Below are 10,701 nucleotides of genomic sequence, written 5' to 3' on the forward strand. Positions count from 1 at the left end.
AATTAATTTAATAAAAGAGCCAATAAGAAGCTGTCGCTAATGGTACATGCAGTGATTTAATCACTACAGTTTCTGTGTGATTATTTTAGTTCTGGGTGGCCAGGACGAACTATCGGCCTCCTCCTACAGGTATATGTTCAAAGATGAAAATGCTAAGTGAAGCACATGGTTCTCCAACTTTTAGTTTCCCAAGGAGCACCATGGTGTTTTTTCCAAAACACCCACACCATTCACATGGCCAATAGTGAAGGGTACTGATTTCTCCATATCCTCCGTTACACTCCCTGTTCTCTTTCTTTTTTATTGAAACTACACTAATGGTTATTAATGTCATAACTATAACAGTATAGTTTGCTATACTAATGTGGTTTTGAGCTGTCTTTTCCTAAGGATTCATAATGCTAAACATGTTTTGTGGACATTATGGCCATTCTTATGACTTCTGTGGAGAAATGACACTCATACTTTCTCTTTTTAATGATTAGCTGTTGTTGTGCTTTCATATATTCTGAGTTTTTGACTCTTTATCAGCTTATAATTAACAAATGTTCTCTCATTTCACAGGGTTCCATTCAGTCAACTGACTGTATCCTTTAATACATACACTTTTAAATATATCTTATTGTATTTTTCATTTATTGCCTACATATCTTGTATAAAATACCATGATTCAGAATTTTTAAACACAATTCCATCATTCATGATTTAGTTTGAGAATACTATATTTATATATTATGGATTAATTGACATAATAATATTTTACATGAAGGATTTTGTTATGGGATTACATTCCACTCCTACAATTACAACTGCACAAATGCAATCTTCATACTGTTTAAAGGGAAAGTGATACATGAAATGCCAAGTGGACATTTTATAATAGTCTGTTGACATCACTGCCTTTAAGAATTTATATTCTCACTCTACAGGTATTACAATGAAAGTTTCAGCGTACAAAATCCATAGAGGGCCGGGAGGGTTTGCTCAATGCTTAAGAGCACTGGCTTCTCTTCCAGATGACTTGGGTTTGAATCCCAGCACCCACAGGGCAGCTCACACTGAACTGTTACTCCAGTTCAGCTGATATGATGCCCCATTCTTGCTTCCACGGACATCAGACATAGAATAAATGCATGCAAGGAATCCATACACACACACAAAACCGTGACAGATACAATAAAATATATTTAGATACCTATAACAATTTTTCTAAATTTAGCATTGTTTGAATTAACTTTACTGTAGTGAATTAGCAAAAATGGAAATAATTTGGAAGGAAAATGTACTTTATCCCTCAATTCTATTTGACAAATACACTTTTACTAGAAATAGCTATTCAAGAGTCATAAATCACTTATTTGCCATTATCTACATTTTAATAAAGAGCCAATCATGAAAGAATTCATCACACAAATGTCTAACTTCTGTCAAGAGATTCTCTTGAACAGTAAGCCCACCACCTTTGATATTCTACATACACACGCCAAATACTCAATTCAGCATTTTGAAATTAATTCAAGATTCTAGATATTTCTGGATGAATAGCTAGAGGCAGCCATTTCAATGTTAAAACTGTATGTGTGGTTCTAAACACCAAACATCTGGTCGTATGTCTTATTTATTTTGAATTCTAGTACAGACATAGTACTAATCTTAACACAACCTTGCAAATTGATCACAGTTTTTATTTCTTGTCTGTTAGCAACTGTTGAATCAATGTATTCTGATTCAAATAAATTCTATAGCTAATTTTGATCCAATTGTCAGGAAGATCTATGATTTGTTTTAACTGGGGGATTTCTCTCAATTGATCAATTAGCACTGTAACATAGTAGTTAAAATCATGACTTCCTGCGTGAATTCTCCTAATTGTATGCAAGTTACAGAACATTTTTAAGTTTTGATTCATTCACCTGCAAGCTAGGCTCACTGACACTGAACTATGTACTCTGAAGATGTCTGCTGTTATATCTGCTAAAGAATAATTAGTCTAATTTGCAGCTACATTTATCTCTTCTGCTCAGGTTGATTTGGTATCTGCAAAGGAGAAGTGTTAAATGGTTTTAGAAATTCATTTTCATCAAAACTTTGGTTCCTGTTACAGCAACAGAGAACTAGAGAGCGATAAAGTCGCAAGTAGATCTTGACATCCACCAACAATTTTTCAGAGACACTCAGAGGATTACAGACTTAGCATTAACTTTATTTATCCAGAGTGTTGTAAGTATAAGACCGTATACTTACAACATTCAAATGTTTGAGTACTTGAGCCTCCTACCACTATCTTTCAGTGAGATTAGCAGGAACTTACACAAGAATACATTCACTCCTCATTTTAACTCAGTCCTTTCTGAATTTCCAATAGTTAAGCCTTCATCCTTTTGTAAATACTCACTGGGTTCCCTAACTTCACATTACCCAGAACCTCTTCTAACCTTCCCTACAGATCCACTGTTTTGGACTTGACTTCTTCTATCTGTCTGCTTGCCTACTACCATCTGTCTGTCTATCTATCTATCTATCTATCTATCTATCTATCTATCTATCTATCTATCTATCATCTATTTATGTATCTATCAGTATGTCTATTTATCTATCATCTATCCATGATATCCATGCATCCATCCATCTAACCATCCACCTACCTATCTCTCTTCTATCCAGTTGGTTACCTCATTTCTATCATCCACTTTCTTATTTCACTAGCATGTATTTTCTAGATTTTTTTAAAGTTATGCTGGAGGCATTTTCTAGGTTGACTACCAATAAAATTGCCATGGAAATAACTTTTCCATATCTTTCTGAGTCTGTTTGCTCTTTTCTCCCGTCTCTGTCCCAGACACAGGCTGAGTTTAGGCTGCTGGTTGCTGCCCTAAGTTTACCACTGTTTACCTCCTTGGATTTCTTCATCCTTGGCTTTAACCAACAACCCTCATATTAGAATGTGGCAGTTTTCTATATGTCCCCTCAGGTTTAGGTAAGATGACTATCAAGATAGCTTTGTAAATTAATTCAATTAATTCCAATGTTATCACAGTTTAGTGCTTTGCCTTTCATGGCTGAAGTTAAGCTCTAAGACAGATGTCCCAAGTCTTCCCAGGTCAGTGACTAACCTAGAGCCACAAGACAATGTACGCAGAGGCAAAAGTTTCTTAACACCCTAGAATTGCTTTCTGAAAAGCCTGTACATGTCCTGACGAGGTGGCCAAGTGGTTAAGGCAATGGACTGCTAATCCATTGTGCTCTGAAAAGCCTGTACAAAGCCATCTACAATACATTTTTAATAAAGTATAGAAAATATTTGTTCTATGTGGTTTCATTTTCTAAAATAAAACGTATTTTATGTGTAGCATTTATTTTAATATTCATGGTTCAGAAATATATGCCTGCCTCTAATATTTACAGGGTACAGAGTATGTAACAAATGCCTAAATATTTGAAAAAAAAAAGTTTTGTTTTGGTTTTTTTTTTTTTTTTTTTTTTTTTGAGACAGGGTTTCCCTGTGTAACAGTCCTAGCTGTCCTGGAACTAGTTCTTGTAGACCAGGCTGGCCTCGAACTAACAGGGATTCACCTGCCTCTGCCTCTCGAGTATTGGGATTAAAGGTGTGCGCCACCACAGTCCGGCCTATTTGAAAAAAAAAATTAAAAGAGACTAGGAACATTGATTTTAAAAACACACATTTTCTCTTTCTACCCAAGCCAATATCTTGGGCTGGCAAGAGGTTCAGTCAATAAAGGCACTTGCTGTCAAGCCTCAGGAACTGAGTTTGCTCCCAGAACCTACATGATTGAAGGAGGAAGATGAGACACGCTTGCCTAGGCCCTACGTCTTGTAATTCCACAGGCATGAATGCTCGTGGAATGATCCATCTGGAAGCCTTGGGTTCAAGTCCAGGTTTGCTTGATCAAGAAGTTTTTGTTACTACAATTTGTCAACTACTAGCAAAGTGCAGGGTGTGGCTCTCAGATCATTATATATCACATCACTTGCTCATTTATCCCCTGTCAAGATCCCAATCAAAACACTGATAGCTCCTATCCAGATCCATACAATGTAAAGGCATACTTGTGTGTGTGCTCAGCACTGACAGGCCTACATAGACAACAGTGGACCTTCTAAAACAAACCTCTGAAATCCTGCAGGTAGCCCTGCCTGAAATCTATTTCTCACTGCTATGACAGCAACAACATAGTGGATGTCTGGATGCCTAGTCCTGATCACTACTTGTAACCCAAATATTCTCCTCCACCCTTTGCTGACCAGGTAAGTTTTGGATACTATCTCTTATTCTTAGAACACTTATCAAAATCTGTAAAGCTTTTATAAAATCGAATTGATTTTTAAAGAAGACAAGTTTTGAAAAATTCCATATTATGTTTTATAACATAAAGTCTATATTTGTACACAGAAATATGAACAGCACAGGAAAGATCAACTAAAAACTTTATTCCTTAATTTCATTGATATGATGAGAGCCCTACTACGTACCATTAATTGGGTGGAGATATAGCAATGAGTCAAGTAAAAGTCTGGTGTTAGGGCTAAGAGATGCCTCAGTAGTTAACAGCACTTGCTGCTTTTGGAGAGAACCCAGGTTTGGTCCCCAGAACCCTCATCAGGCAGCTCCAGTTCCAGGGAATCTGATGCCATCTGGTCTATATGGGAACCTTTTTAATGTTATAGACATAAAGTCAGGTAATACACATTACACATACACATAATTTACACCTACTTGTGTAAATAAGTGCTTGATGTCACTGTGGTCCATGAGAGAAAAGTAAGTAGGGCAGATGCCTAATTTTTAAATCAAACTCTCTTGACTATTCTCCTGTATGTCTGTATGCAACTCTAGCAGGAAAGTCTCATTGTGTAAATAAGCAAAACAACAGGTGTCACACATCTGTTCTCTTGTCAATGTTGACAATCTAACTTTTATAAAGAGAAAAAACAAGCCAGCAGAAAAGTCATCAGAGTTAAAAATCCTAAGCTAATAATCAAATACAATTGCTTTGTAATAGATGTGTTGTTATTTTATAATTTCATCATTTCTTTTACTAATGAAATTAAAGTCAGTCCACAGAAACCTCCCACAACTTGAACGAGGTTTCTACCTCTTAAAAACCGCACAGAAATCTCACCTTTATGCTTTTGTTACAAATACTGTCAAAGTAGGAACACACTAAGTTTCAAAATCATCTTCAATTTCTTCTTCACTCTCTATGCACTTCAGAGCTGGAGAGAAGCCTGTCATATCTCTGTAAAGAGTGTCTTTTGAAACCAGGCACACTTTCTCCACACACAAAAGAAGTCTGTTCACTTTGGTGCCATCTCAAGTCCTGGAAGCTACAACAGATTCCGCTAGACTCTTTTCTAGTTGTTACAACAGCTACAATAAGACTCTTCCTCCACTCTTGTTTCCCCAACTTCCATTTCCCAACTGCTGAAAATTGATCTCTTCTTCCTCTTCTCCCGACAAGGCTTTGTAGGTATTCCGGGATAGCTGCACACTAGTGATTAGCACAGCAGCGGAGTGCCAGATTGCAGCAAAGTGTGCGAAGTCCTGCCTAAGAATTCTTTCTCTAAACCCATGAGGGCTCTCTTTTCCATCCTCAGTGGTATTTCATTGTGTACTATGAAACAAGGGACTTAAGGCTCTGGTACAGTGGAGCCTTGCCTCCCCAGCTCTCTGCTTATCTACTGGTTTCCAAACTGCCCCATCAAACTAGAAGCAGGACCCCAAGTACCATGCTTCTGCCCACACTTTCAGGGTGTGCACTGGGGATCAAAAGAAGGGTTTTGTACATAATAAGCTGTTTGTGCTTTTTATACTTTATTTATTATTTTCTTATTTCCTGCAGAAGCATTCTTCCAGTCTTCTCACCACCTGGGTACTCTTACTCATTCTGCCTTTAACTTTCTGTTGGAAAGCCATCTTCTGTGTGGTCTGTGAGCACCATTCTAGGCAAAGTTCGCTAGCCCCTTCCTTTTGAGCTCACTGATCTCCTCTCCTCTCCATCAGCAGTCTCTACTATGCGGTGATAACTTGCTTGCATTGTCTCCACTCTTAAAGGAAAATAAATGGTTACATTTTATTCGTTCATCCCCTGCAAACCTAGCATCAGTAGGCAGCTATGAGACCAGCTGGCAAAAGGAACACAGTCTCTGGCAAATTTGTAGATGAAAGGAAAACAGATATTGAGAACTATGAGCCAATATAGTGACACCTGGACTACTTCATATTTGTAGAGAGATACATGTGAAATAAGGAATTGTAGGGAAGTATAAGAAATTGCAAAAAGTTGGCTTGATGAATTTAATTTCGCGAGATCCAAAAATAATAACAGTATTGAAGTGGGTCTTTGGCATCACAAAAAAACACTCCTTGACTGCGAATATTTGTACTCCTGACCAATTTGCCTACATACTTCAAAGTTCTATAAAAATTACCCCTTTCATTTCAGAAATAGTGCTCACTTTCCTGAAGACATCCACCCCCAGATTCTATGCGCACACACCTAAGGGCTTGTCTCCCTTGTGGACAGTGCATCTGCTTTGTTGACATGCTGCTCGCAATGACAGCTGTCTGCCATAGCTTCGCAGATACCCCAGATCTCAGCAACTGCGGCTGGCCCACACTGCCTTCTTGTTGGTCTGTTGGTCTGCCATTACCGTCTTTCTGCTAAATTCAGTGTGCAGCCTCCTCACCCGGGTGTCTTGCTGTTGGTCTACACAGCAGCATCCAGCGACCCCTGCTCCCCAGCCTCCCCATTCCAGTTTTCTTGCCATCTCTCCTCATCCTAGACTTCACATCAACTGTGCTTTCTGTCTTACCAGGCACCTGCATGCTCCTGCTAGACACCTTTAAGCCTTTATACGTGCCGTTCCTTCTGTCTTCCCTGCTTGCGATCCTCTGCAAAGCCTATCTGTTCTCTGCCTCTTTGGATGCAAGCTCTCGACAAGGCCTGCCTGGCATTATTGAAACTCGGCTCATTCATTCGACTTCCCAGTCCGCAGTATCCCTTCAAGGCTATGAATTAGTCTGTCTGCTGCCCCACTTCTTTGTATCCCTGCTTGCTTTTCATTCGTCATTTGGATTCCCACTTAAGACGCTTTCTTATGGTTCCTGTCTCAAGAATCGCACACTCAGAACCCACTGCCCATTTCTGCTGCCTCAGAAGAAAACGAACGGAGATTTCAGCAAAAGAGATCAAACTGCAGGACCAGAAAAATAGATGGAAAGTTTCCATCTTGAAGAATACCATGGACTCCCATCTGTTTGGAAAGGATTTGAGGAGAACAATGATTCGGATACAAACATAATTGCACGGCTTTCTTCCCTTCCCTTGGGCATTTCTCTTACCTGTCCATATGGAGCCGCTCTCCCTGCTCTATTGTCACAGATGTCCTTTCTCAGGACGCCTCACTTAGGTTTCTGAACACTCGCAGAAACCCAGAAACCGTTCTGATCAAAACCACGTGGAAGCACCTGGCAGCTACTTCCAACATTTCCTCCTGGAGGGAGAATGAGTTCTCTAGCCCTGGCAGCTACTTCCTCTTTTGTGCCCTGAAGAATTATCCCGCTCAGATATATAGTCCCCGTCCGTTTGTCTGGGGACTGGGAAATTACAGTGTGCACCATGAAAGCATCCCGCCGCCCCCTTTGCAGGAGCCTGTTGGCAAGCTCTTTACTTAGAAAGGGCCCTGCAGCTTTGCTTGCCTTTTCGGAAGAACCTAAAGGCCACCCTTATCAAGCCAGACTTCTTTCCCTTCTCTCACAGAACAACCGTAGGCCTTGGTTTGTGCAGGACTGTTGCTTTCATTAGCTCCCTTTCTTGGCGGTGGGGAGTGGGCAGATGTAAATTCTTGTAAAGCGCCTCTACCTCCTCTCCTTGGAGAGGCTGGAAGTAAGAAGTCTCCGAATTGGCGATGGGGTGGGAGGAGGCAGCACAATTTATTTCTGTTACCCTTCCATTTCCCAGCCTCGAGCGAGGTCTCACATCTCCCGCTGTCGCAGTTCCTGGATGGTTCTATTAAAAGTACACATTTTCAGCATCTGGGTCCGATTCTTTCTACTGCGGAGTCTACTGTCCCCCGAGACCCACCATGCGTTCCCCACTACCTCCCATGCAGTGGGGAACCTGCGCACCCACTCGACTGGCTCCAGAGCCCTCCACGACCTAGCTGGGATAAGGTTAAGCTTCATTGCCCGCCTGCTTCAAAGGAGCTGGCTTGCGCGGTGGCGCGCTTGGTTCCGGGCCAACAAACTTCTCCCGGACCGTGCGCGCCGCCTCCCTCCTCCCGGTCGCGGTGGCTGCGGCGCCGGCCGGATTCCCGCAGAGCCGAGGGCCGCGGGCGGAGGCGGGGCGGCGTCCCCTTGCGCCGGGACCCTGACGTCCCCTCGGCGGCGGCCGTGGCAGTGAGGACGGCGGGGACAGCGGCTGCGCTCCGGCCGTACGCGCTGCGCACTCTGCGGGTAGAAGGCACAGGGCCGGGTACTAGGGGACCAGTCCCGGATTCTCGCCCCTGTCAGCCCAAGACTGGCCCAGAAACCCCCGTGGGGGTCGAAGTGGGTAACTCCATGGAGGACTGGGGTTTCCGAGCTTGGGCGTCCTGGCTTTCGCCTCTCCTAACACTGCATCCCAGTCCCCGACCACAGCCCCGCAGAATTCGTAGCTTGTTCTGTGCGTACCCCTGTAGATTCTCCTTCAGTGTCCGTTCCACCCGCATCAGCATCGCTCACACTTCTGCTTTCCCAAACCCACCCAGAAAACCCACCGAGAACTAAAGTGGAACGCGCGAGCCCGCGTGACCTGGACGCACAAACACGAACCACATTATAGGTAGCGTATCAAAGTGGCCTGATCTGACCAAATGCACTCAGTCCCCTCGGCTGGAGCGTGGGAATGCGTGACCGCAGGTGGGCAGATTTACCCCCGAAATATGTGCACATGTGCAGTACCGTTTTGACATTTTCTTAAAAAGCAGATGCAAGCAAATGACCAGAAACACAGCATATGACAGAGACCGGGCTAGTGTGGGCGACATCAAGCAAAACGGCCAGTGGTAGAGCTGAGCAGCTTACCTTGGGTTGGTGTCGGAGCCCCTGGGAGGCGCGGTGGAGTCCGGACAGGGCTGCCGCACCACCGCGGAGTGGCCCGCGCCAGCTCCCAGCAAGTGGAAGCGGGACGCATCTCTGCCCTTATTCGTCCCTCCACTGTGACCCTCCCACTCGGTGAGCACGGAGGACTCCGCAAGACAGTCTTCAGCCAACTCGTGCCCAGGTTTTCCTTGATCACACAGAGCTGGGAATTAGGTCTTTCAGGCTTCTGTTTTAATAGCAATATCATAGAAGCAATGACAGTTGGAGGCAGACCCTTTCACACTTCTGACTATGAAGAGTCCTCAAAGTACAATGTGTGGCGTACGTTCACAGGTAGATAATTGCCCTTTTAACAGTTGAGCTAAAAATAAAAAGGGTATCATGTATATTTTATTTTTCACTTCCTTGTCTGGCGTTTATTTAAAGTTAATCGAGTTGGCGCGAGTTCTAATCACTATCCTGTATGTAGGTTTGTGTTTGCATAAAGGTATATTGTGACTGTTAAATACATAATCCTCCCATGGAGTGACGTTATAAACACTGATCTTTTAATTCTTTGAGTTTTCTTTTGATATGTGGAGGGAGTGGGTATAGCAGCAAGTATACAGAAAGTATATATGTATTTTCAGATCTATATTTATAGTAGATGTATAAAAATATTTATATACATATAGTGTGTGTGACTTTTTAAATTCTAGAATTGGGAAGGTTAAGCCAAGGAATAGAGAACATTTAATGAGTTTTTTTTTTTTAAGTTATGTCTTGACACAGTTGGAGCTAAAGATGTATTATTGATCCATAATGATGGAAATCAGGAAAATGTTACCTCAGAACTATGGGCATAAGCTTCATGCACTGAGGGTCACAAACTAACGTATACATAAAATCAAGGTGGCAAAGATTTTTTAAAAAAAATGCGCAGAACGAATTTTAAAAGCTCATTTTCACCTCATCGGAGGGAGACCATTACAACATCAACTGGTGGGTGTTAAACCCACCTGTGACCCTGAGGAAAACACTGACCAGTCTGAGAGTTCTCAGAGTCCCACGAACCACGTTTCTGTCGGGATTTCAAGCCCTCTGATGTGTCTCCTCCCTGTGTGATTTCTGTTACCAATTTTTGGTTGACTCTGGAAAGAGGCCAAAGAAGGAGGCTATCACGAGTCGAGCGGCCGGGGTGACCATTTGGAGACACGATTCATAAGTCTTTCCTGGGCTTCTGGTGAACCTTTCCATTTGCTCAAGTATTCTTATTTCACTGGCTTTCCCATTTGTCAACTATAGTTTAAATTTGCTCTCTTTTTATGCCCGGGTTTTACAAACTACTAAAATCAGGTATTTGCATCCTACTCAAACTCCTTAAAAGAAAACTTTAAAGCTATATGGCAAGACATCCACAATTTTGACTCCACTGTTTCAATAATTTCATAACCTTTAGCGTTTATGAAAGAACTAAGCACAGTTTTGTTTCTATGTCATGATTCTCATTTTGTTACATATAATACTGAACCAACAAAATTTTGGACACCATCGGAAACAAGTAAGTAAGTTTAAAACACTATCATCAGCTACTTTCTCTGTTCCTAGACACACCTGAC

At 42.0% G+C, this 10,701-nt stretch overlaps 1 protein-coding gene across 1 annotated transcript in view; it reads right to left on the reverse strand.

Annotated features, from left to right (window-relative positions):
* Positions 1-9,127, reverse strand: part of Col19a1 (collagen type XIX alpha 1 chain) — a 319,373-nt gene extending 310,246 nt beyond the window's left edge. Inside the window, exon 1 of the mRNA XM_026785603.1 lies at positions 9,086-9,127. The gene's annotated coding sequence lies outside the window, so the exon portion shown is untranslated. The remainder of the gene's footprint in view (positions 1-9,085) is intronic.
* Positions 9,128-10,701: the final 1,574 nt, after the last annotated feature.

This window comes from Microtus ochrogaster, linkage group LG2 (assembly GCF_000317375.1).
Source record: "Microtus ochrogaster isolate Prairie Vole_2 linkage group LG2, MicOch1.0, whole genome shotgun sequence".
Classification (NCBI taxonomy): Eukaryota; Metazoa; Chordata; class Mammalia; order Rodentia; family Cricetidae; genus Microtus; species Microtus ochrogaster.